Genomic DNA, 12,698 nt, shown 5'->3' with positions numbered 1-12,698 from the left:
CAGTGTGAAGCCCCACGTTCTGTACATTCCAGTGCACGCCTGGCTCTGCTGCTCTGCAGTGACAGCACTGTCTAGCCCTGACTTGTGAGCCTGCCTCATGCAGAGGACACAACAGGACTGATAGAGAAGATCCCACATCCTGCAGCAGCTTTTACATAACACATCATTCTCAGCATGGGAAGCGCGGGTCGTGCGGCCACCAGCGGGGATCTAGCAACGACAACTCCCTGATCTCTCGGATTGTGACCTGGGATCTGGTGCAGCACGCGCTTACTATCCATAAACTTCTAGCCATACATTGTATGCGGGCTGACCTGCTCAGCGTCCAGCAGCGTGTCTATCTATATCTGTTCACAGAGGTTGGCTGCTGCTGCTTTGCTGCTGCTGCTGCTGCTTCTCTCGTCTGTGGGAAGTTATGGCTTGAGACAACATGGGGGATCGGAAGAGAAAAGGATTCTGCAGGTAACTTAACCCTTTCGCGGCCACAAGAGTGCACAGCGCATGGGAGGAGTGCACAGGGTCGTGTGTGACGCAACTGCTGCGGCCTGTCACAGTGTACATGTATATTATGGTGCTCTGCAATCCTTGTCAAATTATAACCCCCAGCATACCTCACTCTGTCAGGGCATAGTGGGGGTTATAGTTTGCTGCAAAAAAAAAAGCCACAGTACAAATTGTACGGCTGAAGGGAAAGCTGGCATGAGGGGCAGAGGACTGCTACTAGTTACCGGGCCAGGGTATTCCTCTTGTAGATAACCCCTGTGGTACAAATGCCCATACCCATGCTGCGTGCACCCATTCCCCTGCCATCTCTAGGCTGCACGGTTCAGTGGTGATGTGTTGTTTCATATTGTACAGCGCCACAGGCTATGATGGCGCTACATACATGAATAATAACGCATTCCTTCCTGCCTAATACTGTAGTATTGCATACTTCACCGGCCATTATCTCCTATTTGGCAGCCTGTGTTCCTCTCCAGTGTCTTGGCTTCGACCGTTTGCCCACTATGGAGAAAGGAAAGTGTAGCTGTGCAGTATTTCTGTCAGCGCAAGCATGTCCCTGTGTGGTGTCACCATAACAGAGCTGTCAGGAGGCGACACACCATGTGTGACAGGCCTGAACTCCATGTGTCGTCTAAGTACGTCTCATTGTATGCTGAGCTCCTTCATGTTGTGCTTACAGGACTAGGGCTCATGTATGAAGTGTGAATGGTGGCAGAAGAGCCGTTTATGTTGCTTTGATAGGTCTTCATCTTTGGGTGACATGTTTTCAGGTACATCATATCCCTCATACATTGTGAGACATGCGTGTGTTTCATGGCTGAGGTGTCATGTTTTATACTTGACCCCCAATTACCTCCCCGTCACCTCAATGTTGTTGTTCTGGTTGGTGCATATCCCTATGACAGCTCTGAGGTGACGGTGTTTGTGACCTTTTTGAGATGTTGTCATTTTTTATTTTTTTTTATATAGAAAAGGTTCTGACCGGTTGACTCCGCCCCTTTAAAAAATTTAGCCGCAGTTGCGGACTCGTAATAAAGTGTCGTATACGCTATTATAAATTTGTCCCACTATTTAGGGATAATGTGAAATAGTTATTTGTGATAAATTGCATATGTCAGAATCGGAAAGCTCAAGGATGTATTTCCGGACGTATGGAAGCAAGTTTATGTTCTCGAGGTAGTATGTGGAAGGGTTATACGGAGTTTATGTCGGCAGTTTGTTATGCTGCGGAAGTGCCGCTGTGTCTTCCACTACATTTGGGCCTTCACATTCCTGTCATGTATTTTCGTATGTTGAAGCAAAATGAAAATATTATGCCCATTTATTTTTTTGCTCCTTCACATTAGATTGCATTACATGCACGTATATAACTGTATTTATTTGTGCGTAGAATGGTTTCCGTTTTTTCATCTCTGCATATATAACGATCTGATCTTATTTCCAGTTGAAAATCTTCTGGATTATACTTTTTTTTTTTTGAGGGTACGAACACACACAACGTAGACATTGCAGATTTTCCGCAACGGATTAATTGCGGAAAATCTGCAGCATATTACAGTAGCAGCAGTGTGGGTGAGATTTCAACAAATCTCGTCCCCACACTGCGGAAAAATGCCACCGAAAAAAACCGCACAAAAATGTACCTGCGGTGCGGTTTCTTCAAACGCAGCATGTCAATTAAAGAGGCTCTGTCACCAGATTCTCAAATCCCTATGTCCTATTGCATGTGATCAGCGCTGCAATGTAGATAACAGTAACGTTTTTTTTGTTTTTTTTTTTAAACGATCATTTTTGGCCAAGTTATGAGCAATTTTATATTTATGCAAATGAGCCTTTCTAATGGACAACTGGGCGTGTTTTCTCTTATTTCCAACTGGGCGTGTATTGTGCTTGTAACATCTGGGCGTGTTTACTTGTTTTACTAGCTGGGCGTTGTGAATAGAAGTGTTTGTCAGCATCATGCACACATCCTTCACCATTTTCACGTCCGTTTAAGATGGATCCGTGTGTCCGTTGTGACATCCGTGTGGTTTGTGTTGTCCATCCCGTAGTTCCATTTTAAACTGATGTTGTGCTTCCGTTTTCTCTTCTGTTTTAAATGGTCTCTTAAAATCCATCTTGTGTGTTGAATGCAGGGATCCTATCCGTTTTTGTCACTGATAGCACCCTGACCCATTCATTTCAATGGGCCCATGGACACTTCCGTTATTTTCATGGATCCTTTGTTCTGTTCAGTCAAAAGTAGAGCATGTCTTACTTTTGTCAGTGATTCCGTGACTGTGGGGCCCATAGAAGTCAATGGGTCTGTGAAAAAAACGGATGGCACACGGAAGGCTTCCGTGTGCCATCCGTTTTTGATGGATCCGTTGTCCTAGCAACGGCAGGGCGTGCCAAAGTTCACAGACTACAGTACACATTCATTCCTGAAGATGGATGTTGAGAGACTCATAAGCATGGTGCATGATCACCATGGGTGTTTCCTGGGACATGTGACAAGTTCAAATGAAGTTTAAAACCTTCCGTTTTTATTACGGATCCGTGAAAAACAGAAGCACAACGTCCGTTTAAAACGGAAACATGGAACGGACACGTAGTACACACTGAAACCACACAGATACCATAACGGACACACGGATACGTGAAAAACGGCCGTGAAAACGTGATTGCAGTTAAGGGCCTGTTCACATCACCGTTGACTTTCCGTTGAGGGTTCCGTCTGAGGTTTCCGTCGTGGAACCCCGCAACGGAAAGTCAAACGGAAACCTTAGCTTCCATTTGCATCACCATTGATATCAATGGTGACGGAAACATTGCTAATGGTTTCCGTTTGTCACCGTTCCAGCAGGTTTTCGTTTTTTTTACGGAATCAATAGCGCAGTCGAAAAACGGAAACCTGCTGGAATGGGGACAAACGGAAACCATTAGCAATGTTTCCGTCACCATTGATCTCAATGGTGATACAAATGGAAGCTAAGGTTTCCGTTTGACTTTCCGTTGCGGGGTTCCACGACGGAAACCTCAGATGGAACCCCTCAACGGAAAGCCAACGCTGATGTGAACAGGCTCTGACTTGAATAATACAGAGCAGAGCAGAACAGCGGAATGCCCTGATGCAGATGTGAACATAGCCTAAGGGCTCATGCACACTTCAGTGAAAATCTTCAGTGTGCTATCCGTTTTTTTAGCGTATTCCACACTGACCCATTCATTTCTATGGGGCAATGCGCACATCAGGTTTTTTGCGGATCCGTGTGCGGTCCGTGTTTTGCGGCCGTGAAAAGGTCACGGATGTGTGCATGAGCCCTTACTGCAAAGAAGCAGAGTTTTTGCAACTAAATGACAAGTGAATTGTTAACAGGATGCAACATGTAAAAATGTTTCTTTAATGTTTGATGGTATCTTTGTAAGGAAGCCAGTCACAAACAGACAAACCATCAATCTGTTCTGAGGGATTTCCCCCAATAACTCCCTAGCAAGGGTACGCAAAACCTCAAGTGTCATCTATTTAGTAACATGTTATTTGTGTTTCATCTCATATAAAGTTTGTTTTTCAGGTTAAAATGTTCATTTGGGTAAAAATACTTGATTAGAATTGCAACAGGTAGGTAATGTACACTTCTTGACACGTACTTCACACGAAAATTACGTCGGTAGCCACATGCAGATTGGCTCCATTGAATGGGGATGATCTTCGTGCGGACCCGTGGCGGTTTAAATTGCAAAACCACTGCAGAAATCCAAATGGTCAGCCTCGGATTTCTGCGCTGGATTCTCAGCCAAATCCACGTCCGGTTTCTCTACATGAAAAGTCCTCTGTGTGAGCATGGCCGTTTTTGTTTTACATGCATGGCACTAGCTTGCAAAAAGGCCTGCATAAGGCATATGCCAGTGCCAGGGCGACAACTAGAATGGATCTTCTAAATAGTCAGACCAAAAATGTTAGAGAAATTACTACGAACATCATTTTGGCTGACCCTGACCTATGTGATTCTCTATCCAGTACCCCAAGTGTGACTTTTCGGAGGGGTAAAAATGTGAGAGTCCCTATTCTAGACCATCCATACCGCAGAGCACATGGCTTCCACCGCCCACTCCTGGTTCTTACCCATGTGGACACTGTTCATTTTGCCTTCTTATGCCAAAAATTAAGAGTTTTACCAATCCTGCAAATGGGAGACTCCATGATATCAGGCAGTTCATCAATTGCCAGAGTTCTGGAGTTGTGTATATATAGCAAAATGTCCTTGCCCCAAATTATATGTGGGCAAAACTATCCAACAAGATGTATTTCCAAACACCTCAGTTCGATTAACAGAAAATAATAGACACCACCGTCGAGGCACGTCAGGTCTCAGTGCATGACGCTGATACTGGATCCCTTCAATTTTGGAGGATCACTTTGGTGTAACTGGGCCCCAGAGGTGGAAACCTGGATTGCAGCCTGTTGGATCCATCGACTCAGCAGCCTCAGTCCTGTTGGACTTAAAGAGGGCTTTACCATTGTGGCCTTTTTATGACAAGGACACATATTTAGTGATCCCTTTAGCCGTCTTGTGAGTTATTATAAACACTATTTTTATTTAATTAAATTCTGTAGTCACCAAATATTGTTATGAGAATGACAACCACTTCTATCTACATACTTGTTTGTTTGGCGGTTATAAAGAATATAGATCTCATATTTATGGATGGTGGTTCGTATAACAATGACAATTTTTCGTCCAATATCGAGCTTCTGGCCTACTTCCAACCCATTATCTTATCCATTAGCACTATCTATGTATAAAATATTTCACTACTGTGAGACACACAAATCGTGGTTGTCTATTAACATTCTGCCTTCATCAATTTCATAAATGAGGATTCGTATATTTTTCTCTTTTTTTTTTGTAATTATGATCAAATATCTTATAGAGATCAATACTAAAATACAGATTAATAATCCGCACTACTTAGATTAATAGGGCATTTTTTATACTTTGTCTCCCTTATTTCCTCATAGATTGTAAGCTCTTGCGAGCAGGGTCCTCACTCCTCTCATTTGAATTGTAAGTTAGTTTTGTCACTATGTAATGTCTGATATTGTCTGTACAATTCCCCCCCTGAACTGTAAAGTGCGGCGGAATATGTTGGCGCTATATAAATTATTATTATTATTCCAACCAATTAGAGTACTCCATAATATATGAACCATCCAGTAACTTTGTATAGAGTTCTCCCCTACAGATACTGTCTGCTAAACTCGAACTATGGAATCTACTCTCTAAAACGAAGTCCAGTGACATGAGTAACGGACCTTAATCTAGACTTGTAAATTTGGATAAATTCTAACTATAATATTTATCCTGTGTAAATCCTGACATGCGCAGTGAAATCTTTACTCTGTTGTAAAAACGTTTCAGACTTTTTTGGGCGCTGACACTGATGATGCGGTTTCCGTGTCAAAAGCAGCGCCAAAAAAGCTCTGTGTAAACTGGGCCTTGGGGTATGTTCACGTGTGGAGTAAACACTGCAGACATTTTGACCATATTTTTCTGTGCGGGAAATTCTGTCGCCTTTTTGCAAGAGAGATTGACATGTTGCAGATTCAAAATCCGGTCCCTTTCTGCACTTCTTTTCCGCATTTAAATTTTTTTTGCAGCGTGTGGATGAGATATGTTGAAATATCATCCACTTTGCTACTACTATAATAGTGAAGAAAATCAGATTGAAAATTCTGCTGTGTTTACGCTACATGTGAACATGCCCTTATAGAGCTCTGATGCAGCCACTCTGCCCGTGTGAAACAGAAAATGTAAAATTGATCACCAAGGAGGTATTGCTCCTACTACCAGCACTGTATGTGCTTATGAGATATCTGCCAGGAATGTGACTTTTTATGGTCCTTTTCACTTTTTTGTTTGCAAGCGTAAATTCCGTAGGTTAAGAAGAAGGGGACAGAAGGGAAGGTGCTATGGCTGCAGGGTCAGACCACACAGGGTTTGTCTGTGGTGTGTAACATTGAGACGTATCAGTCTGCATAGGAGCTGTATACTCCAATGGTAGGAGATTTTTAAAGTGAATGTATCACGTATATCTGTTTTTATTTATAATGTTTTTATTTTCTGATTGTATATTTTTTTATTCTATTTTCGGTGCATGATTATGAGGGCAGTCATTTTACATGAGCAGCTTCTCTGAGCTATGAACAGCAGTCCAGAGATTTGCTTTACGGCAGCCACACTAAACAGTCTATTGACTTCTATGGGAGAGTGTCCTGTGCATTCTCTGTGACCTGTGCAGGGAGGGGTAGAACGGTGAGCTGGGCCTATCACCTATTGTATATGTAGTAATGCTGTGTATTCTGCCTCCAGATTTATAATAGAGGTGTCACCTTTTATTTATAGGCCATATTCAGAGGTTTCTGATTCTGCACTGGAAAGCCGCACCAGTTTACAGTGAAATATATGTGGATGGTGTTTTGAAACCCCATCCCACGTAACGGAAGAAAATCAGCGCAGAAATCATAGCATGCTGCAGATTTTGAAATACGCATAACAATCCGCTGGAAATGTGCATCTAACGCATGCAGATTTTGGCGTGGACTTGTCGTGAAATCATTGGCAGAAAAAGTCTTCTACATGTAAACTTACCCTTAGGTTGGGTTCAGACAAGGAATTTTTTGCGGAATTTTCGCTGTAGAATCCATGAAAACTCCATCCACACATAACTGAAAAAATCAGTGCAGAGTTTAGGGCACGCTGCCGATGTTAAAATCTGCAAGATGCTCATTCTGTGGCAGAAATGTCCTACATTTTCATTGTGGATTTGTGGCAAATTTGTGGCAAATTTGTGGCAAAACGTGTGGCCTTAAAGGGGTTGTCCACCTTCTGACAACTAATGCCTTATCTACCGGATAGGTCATCAGTATATTATCGTGGCGGTTCCGACACCCGGACCCCGCACCAATAAGCCGCTCTGGTGGCTTGCAGGCACCGGATGTTATGGCATATAATGCTATGTACGGAGCCCGGAAGCAGTTGGTTCTGTACATAGCATAGCGGCCGTGCTGCAGAGCTGCAGATGCGCTCCTATTCACTTGAATAGGAGCAGAGCTGCAGTACTGCAGCTCGGCCACTATTCCGTGGCCGGAGCCAACTACTTCCGGCATGGACGTCCGGTGCACGGAGGACCAGCTGATCTGTGCGGGGCCCGGATGTCGGACCAACACAGATCATGTACTGATGAGCTATACGGTGGATAGGTCATCAGTTGTCAGAAGGTGGAAAACCCCTTTTAAGGCCCATTTACACAGGCTAATGATCAGGTGAACGAGCATTTGTGAGGGCACCCATTCTCGATCATTGCCTTGCGTAAACAGGGCAGAGATCAGCTGGTTCGTCAGCTAAACACATCTTTTATGCAGCCTCATAAATTAGTTGTTAGTGAAACATCTCCCCATACAAACAGGGGATGTGCTGCAGACAATATGTAAACTGTATGGGGACTGATCGATTGTATTAAAGATCATTCGTCCCCATACAGTTTACATCGGCCCATGTAAAGCGCCTTTAAACAACTAAAAGAGGCTCTGTCACCACATTATAAGTGGCCTATTTTCTACATAATGTGATCGGCGCTGTACTGTAGATTACAGCTGTGTTTTTTATTCAGAAAAACAATCATTTTTGATGGAGTTATGACCTATTTTAGCTTTATGTTAATGACTTTCTTAATAGACAACTGGGCGTGTTTTACTTTTTGACCAAGTGGGCGTTGTGGAGAGAAGTGTATGGTGCTGACCAATCAGTGACCAATCAGGTTCATACACTTCTCTCCATTCATTTACTCTGCACATAGTGATCTTACTAGATCACATTGTGCAGCCACATACACACACACTAACATTACTGAAGCGTCTTGAGAGTTAATAGACATCGCGTCCAGCCAGGACGTGATGTCTATTCACAATCCCGACACTTCGGTAACGTTTGTATGGGATTACAGCACAGCAAGCGTAATCTCGCGAGAAAATGACAGCCCAGCGTGATCTCGATGTGCTGTGCTGTAAATCACACACAAACGTTACTGTATCGGCCATGGGAAGTTTGGGGGGAGTGGGGCCCAAGAAGAACCTTTGCATCGGGGCCCATGAGCCTTTAGCTATGCCCCTGAGTAAGATCACTATGTGCAGAGTAAAATGAATGGAGAGAAGTGTACGACGCTGATTGGTCAGCGTCATACACTACTCTCCACAACGCCCACTTGGTCAAAAAGTAAAACACGCCCAATTGTCTATTAAGAGAGTAATTAGCATAAAGCTAAAATAGATCATAACTCCGTCAAAAATGATCGTTTTTCTAAATAAAAAACACTGCTGTTATCTACATTACAGCGCCGATCACATTATGTAGAAGATAGGGCACTTATAATGTGGTGACAGAGCCTCTTTAAACAAGCGCCGATAATAACAAGTCGATCTGCCTGTGTGAACCAGTCTTTAACACTGGCGTTTTTGGAGGCAGTGGCATCTTTTTTCAAAACACAGCTCTAGGTATGGTGTTTTTTGTTTTGCTGTTTTTCCTATATACTCTATAGGACTTTAAAAAAGCCAGAAAAAAAGGCCATACCATAAAAAAAGATGCCACTGACTGCAAAAACGGCACAAACCACATCGCTTTATATGTCGCCTTTTCAATTATTCACTATAGACTTAAACCCCTTAGCGACATCCGCCACACATGTATGGCGGATGTGCGCTACCCAGTATGGTGCTTCAATAGTAACTGTGGCATCTGAGCGGTTAGAGGGAGGAGGCTGCCACTTTTCTTGGATTGCCCCCACGGTGACAAAATTGGGGGGTGTCGATTGGTTGCCATCGCACCTGGAGACCTATTGAAGGCCTCCAGGTCTGCCATCAGTGCTCCGTTATTAAACATTGCCAGAGCCAATACATAAGTACTGCAGTGTATTGCATAAGCAATCTAATGATCGCATGGTCTAAAACAAAAGTAAAAGACAAATTTTAATACAATTTTGGAAAATATATATATATAAAAAAAGAACTTTTTTTTTATTTTATTTTTTTAAATTTAAGCAATAACAAAATTAAATATAAAGCTGCGTCCATAAAAGTCTGAACAATTGAAATATCAAGTTTTTTAAACCGCCTGGTCAATGCCATAGGAAAATAATTCACAGTGCCAGAAAACACGGGGATTCCGCTCCTTCAAGGAGCTAAAGTGCGGCTAGCACATAGCAGAGCGGGGAGATACCTCCCCGCTCTGCTATAGTGGCGTCGCTGCAGTAGTAGCAGCCGCAGCAGCTGCTAGCAGCGGCGCCATCGAAGGTGTCGCCGGGCCAGGGCGCTTTTAAAACAAGCAGGGGAAGGGAGCCAGCGCAGTGCTCCCTTCCACCTGCTGTACACCCCGGCCCTGCCACACAGTGTACAGCGCACAGCCATTCGTCAGAATGGCATCAACTCCTCCTCCTCACATGCACTCTGCGCTGTGAGGAGGAGGAGATAGAGCGCAAGCGCCGGAAAACCCGGCCATCACTCGGGACACATCCCGGTGATGGCCGTGTATTACCCGGCCCCATAGGCTTCTATGGGAGCCGGGCGGCCGGGTACCCGGCCGAAGATAGAGCATGTCCTATTTTTTGACGGCCGGTTTTCCAGGCCGTTAAAAAATCGGTCGTGTGAATAGCGCCATTAGGGGTCTATTATTCCTAATGCAGCCGGGCGCCGGCCGATTTATGAACGGCCGGCACCCGGCCGGGAAACCCTGTCGTGGGAATGAGGCCTTAAGGTTTTTTTCCCCATCCCACAAATTATACATTTTATTTTTTAAGTTCTCAGTATATTATATGGTACATTAAATGGTCTCATTAAAAAATACAACTCGTCCCGCAAAAAAACAATCCTACAACTATGTCGATAAAAAAATACAAATTTATGGCTATTGGAAAACAAAAAAAATAATGACAATTTTGTGTGTTTCCAAGAAGTCAAAGATACATCTGGCTGTAGCGTTTTTTTTACCAAAAACAAAAACAAAAAACCGCAGTGTAAAATGCCAACAAAAACAACATGAAAAACGCAGCAAAACGCTGTGTGTGAATCCAGCCTTACATCTATCAATGCTCTGCAGTTGAGTCCTCTGTAAACAGAATGACATCATCTAAAAATCAGACGCCTCCAAAACCCTAGAGAGGGGGAAGTTTGATTTACCCTGGTGCAGGCATTTGTCACTGATCTGTTTTATGCCCTGTAAGATTGTCACTAAATTGACAGTTTCACTTTCACAAAAACCACAGTGATTGATTTTATGTGTCAGATATGAGTGTTCAAACAGCAACATGTTTACATTGACAATGGTCGTGTTCTTCTCCATATCTGGAACAGTCTACCCTGTGAGGGTGTCGCGTATCCAGCGCGGAAATGTCTACAAAGCACTGTACTGTATCTCTAGAAGCAGGATTCCTCTCTATTGTATTTCCAGTCCAGTAGCATTCGTGCATGATCCTTGCATAATCGATCAATGTCATTGTATTTTATTTTAATTTTATTTCTAGTACCTTTAGCAGATTATTCCATTCTTCATATTGTTCAACTATTGCACAATGAAATGCATCCATAAACAGTTGTAATAAGGATGACCTCAATAAGAGTCAGTTCACATGGAGGTTTTGTCAGGCAGAAAAAATCTGCCTCAAAATTCCTTCAAGATTTAACGGGAACCGGTCACCAGCATTTCACCTATTGAACTTCACTTATCCCTCACTAGCTGCTGCTATCAAAAGTTCATTGCCGTTATCCCCTCTCCTAAACTCCTCCTCCAACTGTAAATAACGGTCTGCAAACATTTTGCGCTTTTTATTGTAATAATCCGGTGTCCCTTTGTGCGCACAACCCAGAGGAGGACATCAATGCACAAGAGCAGGATTTTGTGTGCTGGGGGAGGGCGAGGAGCTGTCAATCAAAAGTAAGAAGGCGGGGTAAACTCGGAAAGACTTGAGGAATGAAGATATGACTTTTCAAACGAAGATTTGACTCTTTTCTGCTCATTAGCATACGGTGTGGGAACACTAAAAAGCTAAATACTAAAGCTACAGAGCCGACTAAGAAGACAATTATAGGTTATGTATAAATGATTTTTCACCCACTACCACCAGGTATTGCTGGTTTAATAGGTGAAATGCTGGTGACCAAGGTTACCTTTAAGAGGCAAATTTTAAAATGCAGGCGTTAATTGACGCTTTTTTACAAGTTTTTCTTAATCAAATGCAAAAACCACAGACGGGTAATGGTTAAATGGTTGGCACATTTTTTTCAGACTCCCATTTATTTCCGCTCCAAGATAGGGCATACCGCTTCTTTTTTCCACAAGTGGTCAAAAGCCGCCCGGTGAAAAAAACTCCCTTTGCCTCCTATTGAAATCAATGGGGGGAGATTTGTGGTATTTTCTGATGCTGATTCCGAAGCGGTCTCCACAGCATAATCAGCGGCAAAAAAACTCTGTGTGAACTGGGCCTAAGTTATCTAACGCCACATAGGTTTATTTATAGACATGGACACTAGAAAAATGGCACAGTTACATCATACTATATGGTTCTGTGTTTCCTTCTTCCCTTTGCTTGGATCCAATTCCCATTTCCTGCTATCTGTATGATATCTGGATCATGAAAGGAGCATTGTTTTTTCTTCAATTATTTTTCCTATAATCAGGAAATACTTTGCAGCGCTGCAGACAAATGACGCTGCACTGTAATACTGTATGGAGGTACAAAAGTCACATATAGCGCTCATATTGTATAAGTGAAGCTTGGAGGTAGTTCTTCTACCATGGTCTCCAGCCGCAGTTGAGCAGAAGACAAACGTTTGTCCTGTAAAGCTTCCTGTAGGCCTCTGGAATGCCAGCATTCTGCAATGAGCTTGGGAGACTTCACTAATCATAACATTATGACATTTTCAGCGTCTGGTTTCTTTTTTTGTTTAGCTGGAGGACTCTCTTCTTTACATCTCCACCCACTCCCAACAATTCAAGTTAAAGATAAAATAGTTCTAAGTGGACGTTGCTTCCCCAGAATGGAGCTAAGATATTGTGGTAGAGTCTAGATAACATTTCCTGTAATAATATTATATTTTCGTGTTATAAACATGCTATGTATGCATCTTCTCAGTGTTTAAGGGGTAACTAAACTTTCAGAAAACT

At 43.0% G+C, this 12,698-nt stretch overlaps 1 protein-coding gene across 2 annotated transcripts in view; it reads left to right on the top strand.

The window, feature by feature from the left end:
- The first annotated feature begins 303 nt into the window (after positions 1-303).
- The window catches only part of SH2B3 (SH2B adaptor protein 3), a 191,306-nt gene continuing 178,911 nt past the window's right edge, over positions 304-12,698 (top strand). Inside the window, exon 1 of one of the 2 annotated variants that reach the window (XM_075854770.1) lies at positions 304-462. The gene's annotated coding sequence lies outside the window, so the exon portion shown is untranslated. The remainder of the gene's footprint in view (positions 463-12,698) is intronic. The other variant, XM_075854769.1, reaches the window with a different exon arrangement.

The sequence above is a fragment of the Rhinoderma darwinii genome, chromosome 1, assembly GCF_050947455.1.
Source record: "Rhinoderma darwinii isolate aRhiDar2 chromosome 1, aRhiDar2.hap1, whole genome shotgun sequence".
Taxonomy (NCBI): domain Eukaryota; kingdom Metazoa; phylum Chordata; class Amphibia; order Anura; family Rhinodermatidae; genus Rhinoderma; species Rhinoderma darwinii.
This window is presented reverse-complemented; position numbering and strand designations above follow the sequence as displayed.